Genomic DNA, 21,073 nt, shown 5'->3' on the forward strand with positions numbered 1-21,073 from the left:
CAACAAAATATTTTCGTATTCGGAGGAGAAAGTTGGCGATCGAAATTTTGTGAGAAGATTCCGCCGCAACGAAAAACGCCTTTGTTTTAATGATGTCCACCCGAAGTCCTCTATCATTTCAGTGACACTCTCTCCCCTATTTCCCGATAATACAAAACGTGCTTCCCTTCTTTGGAATTTATCATGTTATCCGTTAATCCTCTCTGGTAAGGATCCCACACTGCGCAGCAGTACTCCAAAAGAGGAAGAACAAGTGTAGTGTAGGCAGTCTCTTTGGTAGATCTGTTACATTTTCCAAATTTCCCGCCAATAAGACGCAGTCTTTGGTTTTCCTTCCCCACAATATTTTCTATGTGTTCTTTCCTATTTAAATTGTTTGTAATTGTAATTCCTAGGCAGTCAGTTGAATTCACAGCCTTTAATTTCACTGATGTACCGTGTAACCGAAGGTTAACGGATCCCTTTCAGCGCTCATTTGGATGACCTCACACTTTTCGTTATTTAGGATTGTCAATTTTTGGACCATACATATATCTTTTCTAAATCGTTTTGCAATTTGAAACTTGTTGGGGAATTTGGCGACAATGTAACCAAACATTATTTACAATCACATACTTCAGTAAAGGACAGTTCACGCCCCTTGAAAATTGCCTGAGAGGCTAGCGTCAAGGTAGATGTGAATGTGCTCAGGGAAGGAAATTGCGAAAACCATGTCAAAGGAGTGTCTACAGGGATCAATGTGTGGTCCAGAGTTTTGGGGCTGTAGCATTGAAGTCCATACTGCAGAAAATACCTAATAGCGGTAACGTAAGCGGACTCGTAACACTTGTACTCGACTTGACGTTCGTTTTAACGATGACTCCAGAAGAGTTATGGAAGAAAGGGCTGCATGAACTTGGAGCTTCTAGACGATGTGACAAATTGTCCATAGCATCTCAAAATACTACTATCTCCTGCTGAAATGGAAAATAGTTAGAAATCCTAAAATGAAAGTAAAAGACGTAACTATGATCGTCGATCTTTACGTGCGTCTGTAGTATGTGGACGTCCAGAATCTGGTCTAGAGGTGTGGGAACGTTGCACAGACCACTGCTGAAAGCAACCACGTACCACCGATACATTGCGCGCAATATGTGCAGCAGTCCCTCGATACGTCTATCCAGCTTGCCACAGGCCCTCAATATGTCCCGTTCAAATGGCTGAAACTGTTCAACAGGAGTATGTACTCGTTGGTGAGGCATGGTTGTACCCTAGAATGAATGATGCACACACTGCTCACTTCTAACCAAAGGACAGTCGCTGGCTGCAGAGTGAAAAAAGAGGGTGGACACACAGGCTTCTAGTGCGCCATCTGATCGCCAGTGACTGTGACAACACTACAACCCCTCAGTATGGACACATTATAGCAAATGCTACTGAACACATTCCAAGTGGGTGTTAGTTTTTTGCTGTGTATCACCTACTGTATGAACCCGAATTATGCATTTTGACAATTCTACGTGTAGGCCTATGCCCATAAAATTTGAAAATCAGGAAATGAGCAGCCCTTCGTGATTTCAAGAAAAGCAGTCGATTAAAAGTACAGAGGATTCTTAAAACTGAGGCCAGTACGAAAAACTTGAATACTAGATCGCATATGACAACTGTAGAAAAATGAACAAGAGACTCCAGCCGTAGACAGGAGAAAGTATTAATTTCTCCCTTATATCAAGGAGAGTTTAAAAACTGATATTTCCTCAGCCTTTGATTAGACTGATACATACACTACTGGCCATTAAAATTGCTACACCACGAAGATGACGTGCTACAGACGCGAAATTTAACCGACAGTAAGAAGATGCTGTGATATGTAAATGATTAGCTCTTCAGAGCATTCACACATGTCTGGCACCGGTGGCGACACCTACAACGTGCTGACATGAGGAAAGTTTCCGATCGGTTTCTCATACACAAACAGCAGTTGACCGGCGTTGCCTGGTGAAACGTTGTTGCGATGCCTCGTGTAAGGAGGAGAAATGCGTACCATCACGTTTCCGACTTTGATAAAGGTCGGATTGTAGCCTATCGCGATTGCGCTTTATCGTATCGCTACATTGCTGCTCGCGTTGATCCAGATCCAATGACTGTTAGCAGAATATGGAATCGGTGGCTTCAGTAGGGTAATACGGAACGACGTGCTGCATCCCAACGGCCTCGTATCACTAGCAGTCGAGATGACAGGCAACTTATCCGCATGGTTGTAACGGATCGTGCAGCCACGTCTCGATCCCTGAGTCAACAGATGGGGACGTTTGCAAGACAACAACCATCTCCACGAACAGTTCGACGACGTTTGCAGCAGCATGGACTATCAGCTCGGAGACCATGGCTGCGGTTTCCCTTGACGCTGCATCACACACAGGAGCGCCTGCGATGGTGTACTCAACGACGAACCTGGGTGCACGAATGGCAAAACCTCATTTTTTCGGATGAATCCAGTTTCTGTTTACAGCATCATGATGGTCGCATCCGTGTTTGGCGACATCGCGGCGAACGCACATTGGAAGCGTGTATTCGTCATCTCCATACTGGCGTATCACACGGCGTGATGGTATGGGGTGCCACTGGTTACACGTCTCGGTCACATCTTGTTCGCATTGACGGCACTTTGAACAGTGGACGTTACATTTCAGATGTGTTACGACCCGTGGCTCTACCCTTCATTTGATCCCTGCGAAACCCTACATTTCAGCAGGATAATGCACGACCGCATGTTGCAGGTCCTGTACGGGCCTTTCTGGATACAGAAAATGTTCAACTGCTGCCCAGCACATTCTCCAGTTCTCTCACCAATTGAGAACGTCTGGTCAATGGTGGCCGAGCAACTGGCTTGTCACAATAGGCCAGTCACTATTCTTGATGAACTGTGGTACCGTGTTGAAGCTGCATGGGCAGCTGTAACTGTACACGCCATCCAAGCTCTGTTTGACTCAATGCCCAGGCGTATCAAGGCCGTTACTACGGCCAGAGGTGATTGTTCTGGGTACTGATTTCTCAGGATCTATGCACCCAAATTGCGTGAAAATGTAATCACATGTCAGTTCTAGTATAATATATTTGTCCAATGAATACCCGTTTATCATCTGCATTTCTTCTTGGTGTAGCAATTTTAATGGCCAGTAGTGTATATATAACGGCCCGTATACTACGTACAGGGTGTTTCAAAAATGACCGGTATATTTGAAACGGCAATAAAAACTAAACGAGCAGCGATAGAAATACACCGTTTGTTGCAATATGCTTGGGACAACAGTACATTTTCAGGCGGACAAACTTTCGAAATTACAGTAGTTACAATTTTCAACAACAGATGGCGCTGCAAGTGATGTGAAAGATATAGAAGACAACGCAGTCTGTGGGTGCGCCATTCTGTACGTCGTCTTTCTGCTGTAAGCGTGTGCTGTTCACAACGTGCAAGTGTGCTGTGGACAACATGGTTTATTCCTTAGAACAGAGGATTTTTCTGGTGTTGGAATGCCACCGCCTAGAACACAGTGTTGTTGCAACAAGACCAAGTTTTCAACGGAGGTTTAATGTAACCAAAGGACCGAAAAGCGATACCATAAAGGATCTGTTTGAAAAATTTCAACGGACTGGGAACGTTACGGATGAACGTGCTTGAAAGGTAGGGCGACCGCGTACGGCAACCACAGAGGGCAATGCGCAGCTAGTGCAGCAGGTGATCCAACAGCGGCCTCGGGTTTCCGTTCGCCGTGTTGCAGCTGCGGTGCAAATGACGCCAACGTCCACGTATCGTCTCATGCACCAGAGTTTACACCTCTATCCATACAAAATTCAAACGCGGCAACCCCTCAGCGCCGCTACCATTGCTGCACGAGAGACATTCGCTAACGATATAGTGCACAGGATTGATGACGGCGATATGCATGTGGACAGCATTTGGTTTACTGACGAAGTTTATTTTTACATGGACGGCTTCGTCAATAAACAGAACTGGCGCATATGGGGAACCGAAAAGCCCCATGTTGCAGTCCCATCGTCCCTGCATCCTCAAAAAGTACTGGTCTGGGCCGCCATTTCTTCCAAAGGAATCATTGGCCCATTTTTCAGATCCGAAACGATTACTGCATCTCGCTATCTGGACATTCTTCGTGAATTTGTGGCGGTACAAACTGCCTTAGACGACACTGCGAACACCTCGTGGTTTATGCAAGATGGTGCCCGGCCACATCGCACGGCCGACGTCTTTAATTTCCTGAATGAATATTTCGATGATCGTGTGATTGCTTTGGGCTATCCGAAACATACAGGAGGCGGCGTGGATTGGCCTCCCTATTCGCCAGACATGAACCCCTGTGACTTCTTTCTGTGGGGACACTTGAAAGACCAGGTATACCGCCAGAATCCAGAAGCAATTGAACAGCTGAAGCAGTACATCTCATCTGTATGTGAAGCCATTCCGCCAGACACGTTGTCAAAGGTTTCGGGTAATTTCATTCAGAGACTACGCCATATTATTGCTACGCATGGTGGATATGTGGAAAATATCGTACTATAGAGTTTCCCAGACCGCAGCGCCATCTGTTGTTGACAATTGTAACTACTGTAATTTCGAAAGTTTGTCTGCCTGAAAATGTACTGTTGTCCCAAGCATATTGCAACAAACGGTGTATTTCTATCGCTGCTCGTTTAGTTTGTATTGCCGTTTCAAATATACCGGTCATTTTTGAAACACTCTGTATATGAACAAAATCAAAAGACGGATGATTGATTGTTGCACCTGTGGCAATGTGCGCACTCCAGACTACCCATTGTGGGACTGCAGGGTGTAAGGCATTAAGGACGCTGCATCCCAGAGCAGCACTGAGGAGCGACTCAGATTGGCGCATCTTAGAGGGTACTACAGCGACAGTATCCAGATAGGCCAGTGGAGATATCACGACACGTCATCGCACTGCCTTCCTGTAAGACAACGTTCCGTACAGAAGGAGTGAAGGCAACTGGAGTCGACAACCACTGAGTGAAACAGTTTTTCAAGAATTTCAGTCTGACTGGTGCAAGTGATCACGGAAGTGTGGATTTGAAGACGGTACAGTGAACCACGGAGTCCATTGTCACACTGTAAAAGACAATGACTGTTGACCGGAGCAGTTTGAGTGCAGATCCAGTACCGGAAACGACCACACTGTTGCGCCCATCAAAGGGCATAATGTGCAACGTAGGACAAGGAATGACGACAAACTTGGAATGTAAAATATCTCAAAAATCCGAAAATGTTTTATAGAACAGTGGTTCAGTAGTTGGGCAATTAGTTAATGGGGATACAGTGGTTTTATAGTAAGAAAAAGTAGTTTTCTTGTACTTTTTTATTTTGTAATATTGGCGGTTTTTTTGTATTTGGGAAAATAAGGGAAATCAGAGATCGCACGGAAGGTATAGATCTTGTATATTCCGGGTGCTGTTCGAGAGTGGAATAATAGAGAATTATTATGAAGGTGGCTCGATGAACCCTTTTGCAGGCACTTAAGTGTGATTAGAAGAGTATCCATGTAGATGTAGATGCAGATATTAGCATGTTTTGTATTTCATAATGTTTGTGAGTACCAGGAATAAATAATTAATATATATACTTTACACTGTCCACAAAAATTTGAGTTGAAAGGCCTATGTTGCTTCCCAAAAAATAGGCTGCAATTGTGAAGAATAAATGAATAAACCATCAAAGGGCACATTGCGCATTATAGGACAAGGAAATGACGACAAACTTGGAAAATAAAACATCTCATAATGCTAGCAGCCTCCCTACAAGCGAAATAACTTAGTTTTTTTTTCTGCATGGCTTAGAAGGGCAAAGGAAGTGACTGGGCAACTTGGTATTGCAGTGCAATACTGAGCTGTTGCTGGAAGAACTCTGACTGGGCTGTTTCCAAGAAAGGGAGATAGATTAAGAGGGACTGACACATGTGATTGGACAGTGTGGGTGGGTTTATAGATAAATGAATTGTGTAGCAGAATCTAATAAAAAATAATTAAATTATAGAAAATGAGTAATTATGGAAATATTATTTAATTATATAAATAAGTGTATACATCTATGTTTAAATGTGTTGAACCGTAAGTTGTGATACCTGTGGCTAAATTTCTACAATACCCTCACTTAGTTCCACGTCGCAGCGTAATTAACCCATCTTCCTACAGAGTATCTTTCTACACAGAATTTTTTTCTAGTGTTATAAGTTTTGCTAATCAGTTATGACAGTACCTTTCATCTCTTACTTAGTTAAGAGGCGATGACGTAGGAATTGTTCGTGGAATCCAGTGTAGAAGTTCGGTCGCCGTGCAATAATATGGGCTTCATTTCCTTGTTGCAAAGGCTCTTTTGGGACACAACTTTAAATAAATTTTCATACCCATTTTTCTCTTCTGCAACTTACTTATTTTTTCACTTCGTGGAAGTACGCACTTTTAACATTAACTTCAGAACAGAATGCACAATCGCAGTTATACATAACACGAGGTGACATTGCCTCCCATATCCATACTGCCCCGCTAACAGACTACTCGGGACTGTCAGTACGTGACGCCTGCCTGGGCTCAACAGCAATAATAAGAGCTCAGATCGGAGATATACCTATCTCATTCAAAAACTACTCGTAACTCGTTCGTAGTCCGTGGCAGCACAGATTTTTCTGGTGTCCTCACACTCAAGTTGAATATATCTATATACACTTTCAGATTATTTAATTTAATTATATTTCACTGAGAAAATAAAATCAATTAGAGGAAGAATTACGTAGATAATTTGTCCTTCATGTCCACATAATTATTTCTTGTCATTGCGATCGTAAGTCCCAATTCATTGGGGAGAATGGTTTTAAATTAATATGTAAGTTATTCATTAACTGTGTTAAGAAAATAAATACATAAAATCTTACTATCAAAGTATTCACTTGTGCTTGGAATAGTGGTCGGGGCACCGAACACTCAGTCTGACCTTAAATTAGAATTAATGGCTCCTGATATGCAATCTAACAGTATAAGGTTAAAGATTCTCGAAGCGGAATCTGACTTCAAAGTAAATTAAACAATCAGAAACGCTAGACACCTGCAATTGACCGTGAAAACAATGGGAAGCGACTAATTGAATCTAATGCGTAACTCAGAGATGAATCTGATGAAAATTCATTGAAGAAACTGTAGTTGAAATCAAGTCATTAGCAAACGCAAGTCTGAATCTGGATTCTAAACTAGAGTAAGTGAAGGTTATTGAGCATTGCTCGTCCTGTGAATACCCTACGTCCTAACTGCTGCTGGTTCGGACTCAGCATGTTATCCTTTGAGAAGCCAAAACGTGAGATGGCCGCAAGCTGTGAAGTGCTGCGCCGCATGGTGTGAACTTCGACTATCATCTCACGAGCGCTGTAGTGAGTCACAGCGGTAGACGACCACGGCAGGCGTCGTGGGTCGCCGCTTCTCGGACGACGTCGGCAAGAACAATCTTAAGATACCTTCACACCGAAAACCAACTCCAACAAACTCGGTTGACAACTGTTCTCAGTTCGAAGTTCGACTTATTTTCAATTGTTGTCAACAGTTGTTTGAAATCGCTAACCTGAAAAACTGCACTCATGCTTATAAATTAAGGATAATGCTGATACATGGTGAAACAACGCTCTGGTGGGCCGTTTGCGGGTTTAAATCACCTCGCGGTATGACAATGCGGGGCCGCGGAGGTCTCGCGGTTCTAGGCGCGCAGTCCGGAACCGCGCGACTACTACGGTCGCAGGTTCGAATCCTGCCTCGGGCATGGATGTGTGTGATGTCCTTAGGTTAGTTAGGTTTAAGGAGTTCTAAGTTCTAGGGGACTGATGACCACAGCTGTTAAGTCCCATAGTTCTCAGAGCCATTTGACAATGCGGTGCATTTGACCTGCGGTCGTCGCACGGTGGCGCTGGCAGCAGTCCACATACACAGAGGTGTGTTGGTGCATGTCAGAGTACGGTGCAGCGAGTAACTGTGCAGACGTTTCCATGCGTACTAAAGGTCACTGTGTGTTGAAAATTGCTCAAAGAACACATATTGATGACGTTGTGATGCGTAGAATACTAGGGCGACTGGAGGCTGGTCAAACACAGCAGGTCGTAGCACAGGGCCTCCGTGTGCCACAAAGTGTGATCTCAAGATTATGGAAACGATTCCAGCAGACAGGAAACGTGTCCAGGCGCCACAGTACGGGGCGTCCACAGTGTACAACACCACAAGAAGACCGATATCTCACCATCAGTGCCCGCAGACGGCCACGGTGTACTGCAGGTAGCCTTGCTCGGGACCTTACCGCAGCCACTGCAACAGTTGTCTCCAGACACACAGTCTACAGACTACCGAACAGACATGGTTTATTCGCCCGGAGACCTGCAAGGTGCATTCTACTGGCCCCTAGTTACAGGAGAGCCCGTAAAGCCTGGTGTCAAGAACACAGTACATGGTCATTGGAACAGTAGTCCCAGGTTATGTTCACAGACGAGTCCAGGTATAGTCTGAACAGTGATTGTCGCTGGGTTATCATCTGGCGTGAACCAGGAAGCAGATACCAACCCCTTAATATCCTTGAAAGGGACCTTTATGGAGGCCGTGGTTTGATGGTGTGGGGTGGGATTATTATTGGTGCACGTACACCCGTGCATGTCTTTGACAGAGGAACTGTAACAGGTTAGGTGTATCGGGACGTCATTTTGCACCAGTATGTCCGCCATTTCATGGGTGCAGTGGGTCCCACCTTCCTCCTGAGCCGGCCGAAGTGGCCGTGCGGTTAAAGGCGCTGCAGCCTGGAACCGCAAGACCGCTACGGTCGCAGGTTCGAATCCTGCCTCGGGCATGGATGTTTGTGACGTCCTTAGGTTAGTTAGGTTTAACTAGTTCTAAGTTCTAGGGGACTAATGACCTCAGCAGTTGAGTCCCATAGTACTCAGAGCCATTTGAACCAACCTTCCTCCTGATGGATGATAACGCACGGCCCCACAGAATTGCCATCGTGGAGGAGTACCTTGAAACAGAAGATATCAGGCGAATGGAGTGGCCTGCCTGTTCTCCAGACCTAAACCCCATCGAGCACGTCTGGGATGCTCTCGGTCGACGTATCGCTGCACGTCTTCAAACCCCTGCGACACTTCAGGAGCTCCGACAGGCACTGGTGCAGGAATGGGAGGCTATACCCCTGCACCTGGTCGACCACCTGATCCAGAGTATGCCAACCCGTTGTGAGGCCTGTGTACGTGTGCATGGTTATCATATCCCATAATGATGCCGGGGTACATGCGCAGGAAACAGTAGCGTTTTGTAGCACGTGTGTTTCGGGACGGTTTTCTCAACTTATCGCCAATACCGTGGACTTACAGATCTGCGTCGTGTGTGTTCCCTATGTACCTATTCTAATAGCGCCAATTTTGTGTAGTGCCACATTGTGTGGCACCACATTCTGCAGTTGTCCTTAATTTATGAGCATGAGTGTAGTTGAGGGAAATTTTGTCTCGAATTTGTAGTTTATGGCCAGTGAATAAAAACACGGCAGAGTTGCCGTGTCGTCTGCCTTGTTTCTTTCTTGTTTTTATACACTGGCGACACCCGAGTACCTAAAAAATGGTTCAAATGGCTCTGAGCACTATGGGACTCAACTACTGAGGTCATAAGTCCCCTAGAACTTAGAACTACTTAAACCTAACTAACCTAATTACAACACACACATCCATGCCCGAGGCAGGATTCGAACCTGCGACCGTAGCTGTTGCGCGGTTCCAGACTGTAGCGCCAGAACCGCTCGGCCACCAGCGGCCGGCCCGAGTACCTACTTTTTTAAAATCCTAGAGCACATTACATAACCCAGCACACTCTAGGTGCAGTCCACTAATCTTGGCCAGTGATATTCGATGAGAGCACATTAAACTTGTACAACTGTCACCTGTTGCCCAATATCTAAAGTTTGCCATAAGTTGTTCTGCTGGTGATATGGCAGCCCTAAAATATGTGTCTTTCCGTTGAACGTGTGGTGCTACTGGCCTCAAGAGTTCTTCGAATTGCACACATGTCATTCTGACAACATTCTTGAGATCTTGCCTGGCTTCAATATAAAACTCTCCCAACATAGAATTATAAGCTCCATGGGTTTCTCTTTGTAATAAAAAGTTTCTGGACCACATGCGTCTTTTATTGGCTTGATTTTCGTGATACATCTTCACAGCCAGAATGTATATTCTTTTCTATAATAATAATAATAATAAACGCGAAATGTGTATGTTTACAGGTGTTTCAAACCGTTGACAACATTTTGCAACAGTTGACAATAATTGTAAGTCTGCCGAATTCACAACAATTAGGAGTTTGCCAGGCTTAAAACAGTTGTGTGTTTTTGTTTGTAGGAGTGGGTTTTCAGTGTGAAGGTACCTTTACTCGACGGCAACAACAAGAGTCATTTCTGAAGTTACGAGATTTACCGTTACCTTTTCGGTTCGGTTTATGGGGCGAGCTGCCTCTCAAGTTAGGTGGGATGGACTTCAGCGAATCAAAATTGTTGTTACTTTTATACAATCGTCCTTCCTGTGCTTTAGTTTATTGTGGTTAACTACCAGTTTTTCAAGGGGCAGGATTGTCCTCTCGACTCCCACTTCACTGCCTTCAGCCAGTGGTCGGGCCCGCATTAAGCTGTACGTTCACTTTCGTCCCTCCCACCAGTCCTCTCGGCTACGACGATTTTCCGTCTCCCTCTGACTGTCTCAATCGCTCTCTACTCGATAGTTTGTTGTTGTTAACGTATGGGAAGCTTACATAAGTAGAAAAATTCCAGGATTTTGGTTTCCTTTTCACGTTGCTAAAAGTGGAAAAATCCTATGATCTGAGGGCGTCAGACGTATACATTTTACAGTCTTCCAGCTTGGGCATTTCCTTACATTAAGGGGAGATCTACTATCTTTTGGTTCAAATAATCAATTTTTTAAACTGCATTTTTGTATCCATTAAAGTGTTTAGAATCCACCCCTGAAACGGTTTTTCCGAATACAGAACAGAAATGTTTGTCATTCGCGGTTGAACAAAAAAATGCACCTGCCTGAAATCGGCCTTTTTCACGCACCAGTTTTTTTTTCTTTCGAAGGACGAGTTATTGTACCGGTGCTTGGGAGGATACACACCAAATTCAAATGAAAGTTTAAACGCGTGTGTTTGGAAGTTAGCCCCCAAGCATTTGCATTCTGGTGCGAAGACTGTGGAGATTGCGATTTTCCTGGCAGTGAGCAGCGTCAACGAAGGTATTCAGCAATTCTGAAGACCATGACAACGATTGACGTCACTCTGGGACTCTGTTCGACGCAGTGCGCCAAGCATTCGGACGACCACCGGATTCAGGCGGCCGAAAACCGCTTGTCACCGGCCGTACGAGCGGCTCTGGAGCAGCACCGGATGGCCCAGATCGAGCAGAACGCCCTCTATGAGGAAGAGGAAGGACTAGGTTATGGACCCCGAAGAGCAGATTGAACGTACGTTGCATAATATTGTATTTATATGTGGTCAAAACTTCAAAAGCGTTTTACTCGAAGTGACTTTTTTTATCGCGCGGTATGGTAACTTCAAATCTACTGAACCGATTGGCATGATTCTTTGTTTCCGACGAAGCTAACTAAATTTTCTAGAAGTTGTACCACTTTTATTCCGATCCATCAAATATAAATATTTTTACTTGGCTGACGAAAAATCGATGAAAAAACCCTATTTTTTTCAAATGGCAGCCATTTTTTTCCTATGGTCCAAATAACTTAAACGCGGTAAAACTCCTAAACAATCCTTTATACTTCGCTAACGATAACTCAATTTTGATTTCAGACGAGCCGGCTGACCCGTGACACACCGCGCGTGGAGGTCTACATCGAAATTTTGTTTCGTTCCGACGGTACTTTCGCGTTTGCTCTTCGACATTTCCGGTCGAAAAAAATCCAGTTTGTAGAGGAAATATCAATAAACATTTTGACCAAATTTAACCATTGATATCTGTAACACACCCCGAGAAAAAAATTCTCAAAGAACATGATTTTTTCGGTCCAAAGATAGTAAACCTCCCCTTAAACAAGGGACGCGAGTTTTACTTCGGGCCAGAGCAGTTCCGCTAACCTTCCCTGGCGTGCTGTGTCCGAAGGCGCTGGAATGAACCATCCGGCCTCGAGCTTCCGACTTGAGCCCAGGAAATGTAAGCGTCCACGGCCACACAGCCAAATTGGGTCCCCTGTCTGAATACACAGGCTACTACTAAATGGAACTTCAAGCGAAACAAATGAATCGTAAAACTCTATACTGTAACTCTGATTCCTGTCAAGGAAGATTCCGTACTGTTCGACATACCCGAGTGGAGTGGCCGCACGTTTTGAGGCGCCATGTCACGGACTGCGCGGCCCCTCCCGCAGGAGGTTCGAGTCCTCCTTCGGGCATGGGTATGTGTGTTGTTCTTAGCATAAGTTACTTTATGTAGTGTGCAAGTCTAGGGACAGATGACCTCAGCAGTTTGGTCCCTTAGGAATTCAGAAACTTTGAACTTTTTTTTCATCTTAGCTTCGTATAACTTCATATCACTGAGACAGAATAAAACTCAGACATATTTTGAGAGATCTGTACGTGAAGTTACTGTTAGGAAGATGACCCTACAGCATTATAATACTGAGCTGTTATGGGGGAGAAAAGTATGTGTGTTGGGTTAGATACTCTCTGACACAACGTACTTCCAAGAAAGGGACGTAGCTTTGGACGGAGAGGGGAGGGGAGGGGGAAGGGAAAGAGCGCTATTTAGGAAAGGCTGGGACAAAAGGAAAGGGTGCACGGAGAGGGGGTGGAGGAGAAGGGCGAGCAGTGTGACGGTGGGACAAGGGGAACTCCACGTCATATTTTACCCCCAAGAGTACTTTGTCTCCTACTCACCTGTTACACTATCCAACGCCAGTTCTGCGCTCACAGCCCACTGGCCCACAATTCACGGGAAATACGCGACCCGGGAGGAGACGTCTGGCGCCACATACCTCTGGAAATCTATTACGGACTTGACCTCGTGCCATACACAATCGCTGCTATATTCCATTCTAAAGGTAGAACAAACAGTTCGCTTTTCAACAGGTGGCCGTAATGTTTTTCTTCATCATAATTGTATTTCGTCAATAGCTGCAAACGTAACATGCGTTACTTGCTCACCCGATTCTTTAACCTAGCACGGCGTAATAATCAAATGAACATCCTCTGTGGTACCACAGATGATGTGTTAATGATACCATTTCTCCTGAGAATGCATTTCACGCAAGATGCCTAGTTGGTCTCACCACCTTAAGTGAAATGCATAGAGTTCTGTTAATTTCGACCTACGTGCAGACAGCAGCAAGTAGGTCGTATATCCGTCGGTTTGAGGCTGTAGTGAACTGTCACGGAGGAACTAATGTTATGTAGATAACTGGTTCGTTCACTTATTAGCGATGCCACTTGAATTTATTTTAGCGGAACACGAATAACTGCAAGTTGAAAACTTTATCCACTGTCTTTTAAACAAGTCACACGTTACCAATAAACTCACCAGATTCTTTCTCAACATACGTTAACTGATTTCACTTTACTTATTCTTAAACTGATCCAGATTTAACATTTCTATGCAAAATTCAATTATGACCCACCAAACAAGACAACACATCCGTACCCCATGACTGCCTGTACTGCTCTGATTAACATTATACTGAAATTGCATAAAACTGAAATATAACTGTCCTCGTCCGACAACACATCTGTCCACCATGACTGCTCCTTCCGATCTCATTAGGCAATGCCGCTACTCCGCTTCCGAGCCCGGTCTAGCTGGGACTCCGAAGACACCCGAAGAGCTTCGTCTGCGTCTTTCGAAATAAGTAGGCAATAGTTATAACAGATACATATTCCAGAATGTTAAGTAAGTTAAACGCAGCGTTATTAAAATATTAACTAAAGAAAGTTAGTTTTTTGGCCAGCAGCCTCCGAACGTTCCAGCCAATCACATTGATACACTACAATAATGGCAGTCTTTCAAACGAGAGAGGTACCATCTGCTGTGGTATCCCACACCGCTGATTACGTTATATGCATAATGCTGCAATCTCTGCTGCTCTGAGGAAAGAATCTTGGAGCTAGATGTGATGGCTGCTAGAATCAGAACTATCACACTAGGTCCGATTCTGGATACGTTCTTGGCTCACGAAGGCGAGGCATAGACTTTCAAATACTCCATAATTAATTTTCAGTTTGTTTGGAGGCTCATAACAGCAGTCTTCGTAGTCACTGAAATTCCCGTACCACAATAGCGCAGCAAGCTCCTACGAAACAAAACTATGCAGTGCACTAATGGAGTGGAGTATCGAGTCGAAAATCGTTTTCTGCATTTGAAGGGGGACAACGCCACGACAATCCTTACCGAGTTGGTGGAAGTGTAGGGCACCATCACGTGACGCTGGTTAAGTGGCGCAGGGGCTCCCAGTGATCAAGCAACTCCGAATAACCAAGAACGAAGTGGTCGACGCACGCTGTGTGCAGATTCGGCAACCGCAGGAGCAGCAAATGTACCGCAGCTCGGGGGCCAGTGGTCGCGGTTGAGGCCATTGTGGAGAAACTGAAAATCGGTCGTGGATCACTTATCAAAAATATGAGTGAAATTTTGAAAACCTAATTACGTAAACGCGCTTTTACGATTACCCCTCACAAGTACAAATGTAGGAGGACGATTCTCATCGGTAATGAGTCCCGGCATGTACTCCTGTGTCGCAGTAGAATTGTTAATGCAAGTAATGCTCTCACACGATTGTTGCGTGAATACTGCCATAAGGACGCCCATTACTTACGTGAGATTTTTTTTTTTTTAATTTCGTTCCCCACTTTTCTTGGTGAGATACGGCGAGATTTATCCCATAGTCATGTAAAAATGAAACAAAATGTATTTATTTTATCACTGATTAAAGAATTTTAAGCCAACTGGTGTGGCAAAGCGGTTCTAGTCGCTTCAGTCTGGACCCGCGCGACGACAACGGTCGCAGGTTCGAATCCTGCCTCGGACAAGGATGTGTGTGATGTCCTTAGGTTAGTTAGGGTTAAGTAGTTCTAAGTTCTAGGCGACTGATGACCTCAGATGTTAAGTCCCATAGTGCTCAGAGCCATTTGAACCTTTCGAAAGAATTTTAATAAACACGGGTCTCTTTTGGAAATGTTTTGAACAGTGTTTTTAAGACGTAATTAAAAACGCTATTTTAAACATGCCAAGCCTGTTTAGTACTCGGACGAACAGAACAGACACAAAAAAATGCCCCACGGAAATAGTACGAAACGTGTTGACGGATCCCTAAAAAATAGATCTTTTATTGACATTTTTGCATAGGTCAAACAATCCTTACTGTTGCCGAGCATTGTACAGTGCATTCGCGACATGCGAACACTGCCTAGAAACCGGGCATAAAGTACAATTTGAAAAAATGAGAGTTTTGGCACAGACACAGTCATATTGGGATTCTGTTATCAAAGAAGGGGCCGAAATTTCACTGAAGAGACAAAGAAACTGGTAAACCTGCCTGAAATCGTGTAGCGCCCCCACCAGCACGCAGAAATGCAGCAATACGAAGTGGCATGGACTCGACCAGTGTCTGAAATAGCGCTGGAGAGAATTGACATCATGAATCCTGCAGAGCTATCCATAAATCCCTAAGACTACGAGGGGTGGAGATCTCCTCTGAACAGCACGTTGCCATGCATCCCAGATATCCTCAATAACGTTCATGTCTGGGGAGTTTTGTGGCCAGCGGAAGTATTTAAGCTCAGAAGAGTGTTCCTGGAGCCACTCTGTAGCAGTTCTGGAGAGGGGTGGGGGGGGGGGGTTCGAATTGTCATTGTCCTGATGGGATTGCCTAAGTCCGTCGGAATGCACAATAAACATGAACGGATGCAGCTGATCAGAAAGGATGCTCAGAGTCGTATCTAGACGTATCAGGGGTCCCATATCACTACCACTGGACACACCCCACACCATTACAGAGACTGCGCCAGATTGAACAGTCCTCTTCTGACATGCAGGGTCCATGGATTCATGAGGTTGTCTCCATACCCGTTCATGTCCATCCGCTCGATACGATTTGAAACGAGACTCGTCCGACTAGGCAACATGTTTCCAGTCACCAACAGTCCAATGTCGGTGTTGAGGGCCCAGGCGAGGCGTAAAGCTTTATGTCGTGCAGTCATCAAGGGTACAAGAGTGGGCCTTCGGCTCCGGAAGCACATATCGATGAAGTTTCGCTGAATGGTTAGCACGCTGACACATATTGATGGTCCATTATTGAAATCTGTAGCAATTTGCGGAAGGGTTGCACTTCTGTCACGTTGAACGATTCTCTTCAGTCGTAGTTGGTCGCATTCTTGCAAGATCTTTTTCCGGCCGCAGCGATGTCGGAGATTAGATGTTTACGGTACACTCGTGAAATAGTCGTACGGGATAATCCGCACTTCATCGCTACCTCGGAGCTGCTGTGTCTCATCGCTCGTGCGCCGACTACAACGCCACGTTCAGACTCACTTAAATCTTGATAACGTGCCATTGTAGCAGCAGTAACCGATCTAATAACTGCGTCAGACGCTTGTTGTGTTAGATAGGCGTTGCTGACCGCAGCGCCGTATATACTGCCTGTTTACATATCTCTGTATTTGAATACGCATGCTTACACCAATTTCTTTGGCACTTCATTGTAGAATAAACAGCAACAACTTTAAAGGAGACCAGGTGTCACATTTAGTAGGGCATGGGGCAGGCTTGAACAATGAGCGAAAGCAAAGACGTAGGCCTGATATGCGTAGGAGCGGCAAGTTCCAACGTGGCGCCGGCCGGCCGGTCGTGACGTCACTCGATCCCGCGGCGGGCCGGAGCCGCTATGAGCTGCCGAACCCGCCTTACGCGCATGCTCCACTCTGGTCGTCTCTGTAAGGTTCCAGACGTTGGCATTACATTTGTACAAGCAGAACACCGTGCCAGTCCGGGCAGTCGGTGATTTCAACCCCTGACGACGTTGAGAGAGAGACAGCTATCGAAGCTCGAATGATTTATTGGAAATGACGCAGGTTGTAAGCCGAGAAGATGTTCGCACCTGTGGCTCGACTTGTTGGCATGCCGCTTAACATATGCATTGTAAAAGTTATAGTAAAAATTCATGTCAAAACACAATAACATCGGCTTTGCAGAATATCAAGACAGACACGCAGTGATTTCGACCGGCGAAGAAGTGAACATCCCGAATGAAATCCGCCACTCGTGCGGCACTTGTTTCAAATCGGGGAATCCCGGACATGCACACGTGTAAAGCATTCAGTTCAGTTCAGAGATGCATTAAAGACTGGTGGGTACTCTAATATTGTGTATGCGCGCCATTAATTTTGTGAAAAAAATGTTAGCACCATTCGTTGTAATAGCGTATATTCATTGGAATTAAGGAGTTAACGTGAGAATTTCATTTCCCCCATATTAAAATGAGAACTGCCAGACACCTCCCTCCCTTTTTTGAGCTGACGTTATCAACGGACGTCCGCCAAGAATGTGACAGTAATTCCCCCTTTTCTTGTCCAACTGAGCCTGTGGTCCTCTCACCGTTGCACGACCTTAAACTTTTGTTTCTCCCTTCCTTCATACCAAACTACCTGTCAGTTAGCAAAATGTGGAGGAAAAATGGAGACGCTGTGCTTGCTGAATGCGGTGACTACAAAGCGAAAACTCTTCGTCTCACGAGGAGTCCTTTCTTTAGACAACTCTTGAAACGTCAGTACTGGCCGTCACCATTATCTGATGGAATCGCCGTTTATGGATAAGGAACAGACCGCTATACGCGTACGTTGGACGCTCACGAAACAGTCGATCTACGTCAGTTTTTGCTGCGCTGATACGGCAGCAGGCGGTGGAGCTGACTCTTGTGACAGGTGCGCCGATGCGCGTTTGTCTCTGCACCGCGGGGCGCGCCCTTTGATGTCTCACGGCGCCGGCGACCCGGAAAAACCGAACAATGCTCGCCCAGCAACAGGTGTGCGTCCGGTTCGCCCCCGGTCCAGTAACGGCGCTGAGGTGCGCGCTTACTGAATGAAACTCGTCGCCTAAGTGGAGGCAAGTCATACAACTACTGCCAGGACACACTGAGCCGAGCAGTGATTCTTGTGGACAAGCTCATATTTTATTACATAGCTGCTGGGGAAATCATTTCTGTGGAAGTAACGCGCCTCGGGTACACATTCAAGTAACGCCGACCGTCACAGTATGCAATACCGACGATTGGTTTAACGGAACTAAATAAAACCCCATGACGATCAATCTATGACGTCGTCCGAAGAACGTGGTGCCAAAGCAACGTCGTCATCTGGCGCCGAAATCACATGAAAATTCACTGAGGTGATAAAAGTCATGCGATACCTCTTAATATCGTGTCGGACCTCCTTTTGCGAGGCGTAGTGCAGCACCTAGACGCAGCATGCACTCAACAAGTCGTTGGAAGTCCCCTGCAGAAATAATGATCCATTCTGCCTCTATAGTCGTCCATAATTGAGAAAGTGTGGCTGGTGCAGGAGTTTGTACATCGACTGACCTCTGGATTGTGTCCTATAAACGTTCGATGTAGTTCATGTCGGGTGGTGAGGGTGGCCAAATAATGGGCTCGAACCGTCCAGAATGTACTTCACTCCAATCGCGAGGAACTGTGGCCCAGTGACACGGAGCATTGTCATTCGTAAACATTCCATGGTTGTTTCGGAACATGAATTACATGAATGACTGTAAATAGTCTCCAAGCAGCCGATCATAACCATTTAAAGTTAATGATTCGTTCAGATGGACCAGAGGACCCAGTCCATTCCATATAAACACAGCCGACACCATTATGGAGCAACCATCAGCTCGCACAGTGCCTTGTTGACAATTTGGGTCCATGGCTTCGTGGGGTCTGCGCCACACTCGAACCCTACCATCGGCTATTACTAACAGACTCATCTGAGCAGGCTACATTTTTCCAGTCGTCTAGGGTCCGTTATGATCACGAGCCCAGGAGAGGCGCTACAGGTGACGTCGTGTTAGCAAAGACAATCGCATCGGTCGTTTGTTGACGTAGCCAATTAAGGCCAAATTTCTCCACACTGTCTTAAGTGATACGTTCGCCGTACGTCCTACATTTATTTCTGCAGTTATTCCCAGTAATGTTGCTTGTCTGTTAGCAGTGACAAATTTTTTTTACGCAACCGCCGCTGTTCTCGGTCGTTATGTGAAGCCGTTGGCCAGTGCGTTGTCCGCGGTGGGAGATAATGCCTAAAATTCAGTATTCTCGGCACACTCTTGGCACTGTGCATCTCTAAACATTGAATTCCCTAACGATTTCCGAAATGGAATGTCCCATGTGGCTCAAATGGCTCTGACAAGGGAACCTCCCCATCGCATCCCCCTCAGATTTAGTTATAAGTTGGCACAGTGGATAGGCCTTGAAAAACTGAACACAGATCAATTGAGAAAACAGGAAGAAGTTGTGTGGAACCACGAAAAAAATAAGCAAAATATACAAACTGAGTAGTCCATGAGCAACATATGCAAATCAAGGAGAGCGTAAGCTCAGGAGCGCCGTGGTCCCGTGGTCCCGTGGGTAGCGTGAGCAGCTGCGGAACGAGAGGTCCTTTGTTCAAGTCTTCCCTCGAGCGAAAAGTTTAATTTCTTTATTTTCGCAATGTTATGATCTGTCCGTTCGATCATTGACGTCTCTGTTCACTGTAATATGTTTAGTGCCTGTATTTTGTGACCGCACCGCAAAACCGTGCGATTAGTAGAAGAAAGGACGTGCCTCTCCAATGGGAACCGAAAACATTTGATCGCAAGGTCATAGGTCAACCGATTCCTCCACAGGAAAACACGTCTGATATATTCTATACGACACTGGTGACGGCATGTGCGTCACATGACAGGAATATGTTGTCGACCCACCTAACTTGTACACTTGGCGAACGGGTAAAAAGATTCTTCTACCTTGCCCGATTTAGGTTTTCTTGTGGATGTGATAATCACTCCCAAAAAAGTGATCGCATCAGAAGGACGGACGGACAGATAATAATTTTCTGAAAATAAAAAAATTATTTTCACTCAAAGGAAGACTTGAACCAAGGACCTCCCGTTCCGCAGCTGCTCACGCTAACCACGGGACCACGGCGCTCCAGAGCTCAGACTGTCCTTGATGTTGCCTATGTTGCGCATGGACTACTCAATTTGTATATTTTGCTTATTTTTTTCATAGTTCCACACAACTTCTTCCTGTTTTCTCGATTGATTTGTGTTCAGTTTTTCCAGGCCTAGCCACTGTGCCAACTTATAACTAAATCTGAGGGGGGTGCGATGGGGAGGTTCCCTTGTGAGCACTATGCGACTTAACTTCTGAGGTCATCATTCGCCTAGAACTTAGAACTAATTAAACCTAACTAACCTAAGGACATCACACACAACCATGCCCGAGGCAGGATTCGAAACTGCGGCCGTAGCGGTCGCTCGGCTCCAGACTGTAGCGCCTAGAACCGCACGGCGAATTTCCCATGTGTCTCGCTCTATTATTCCGCGTTCAGAATCTGTTAATTCCCGTCGAGCGGCCGTAATGACGTCGGACACCTTTTCACAGGAATCAAACGACTACAAATGACAGCTCCGCCAGCACACTTCCCTTTTTTTTACACCACGAGTACGCGGTACCACCGCCATCTACATATCTGCATATCATCCCATGACTTTCGTCACATCAGAGTATAGGTTAAAATCAATAGTCGAGATCGCAGTAACATTTGTTTATTGACGGTTTCGGATTATGTTGAAGCCATCCACAGAATTTTTGGACCCCCTATATCTGGTGCTGGCGGCTCCTCGGTTTTTCACGTGGCACCACGATCGTATACTGTCAGTGTACGGTCACTACATGGCGCAAAGACGACTGAGCAACGCCGGCGCAGACATGCTTCTGGAGCTTCGCAACGTAGCCCCAGTCGATGGTCTACATACGGC

Source organism: Schistocerca serialis, chromosome 2 (genome assembly GCF_023864345.2).
Source record: "Schistocerca serialis cubense isolate TAMUIC-IGC-003099 chromosome 2, iqSchSeri2.2, whole genome shotgun sequence".
Lineage (NCBI taxonomy): Eukaryota > Metazoa > Arthropoda > Insecta > Orthoptera > Acrididae > Schistocerca > Schistocerca serialis.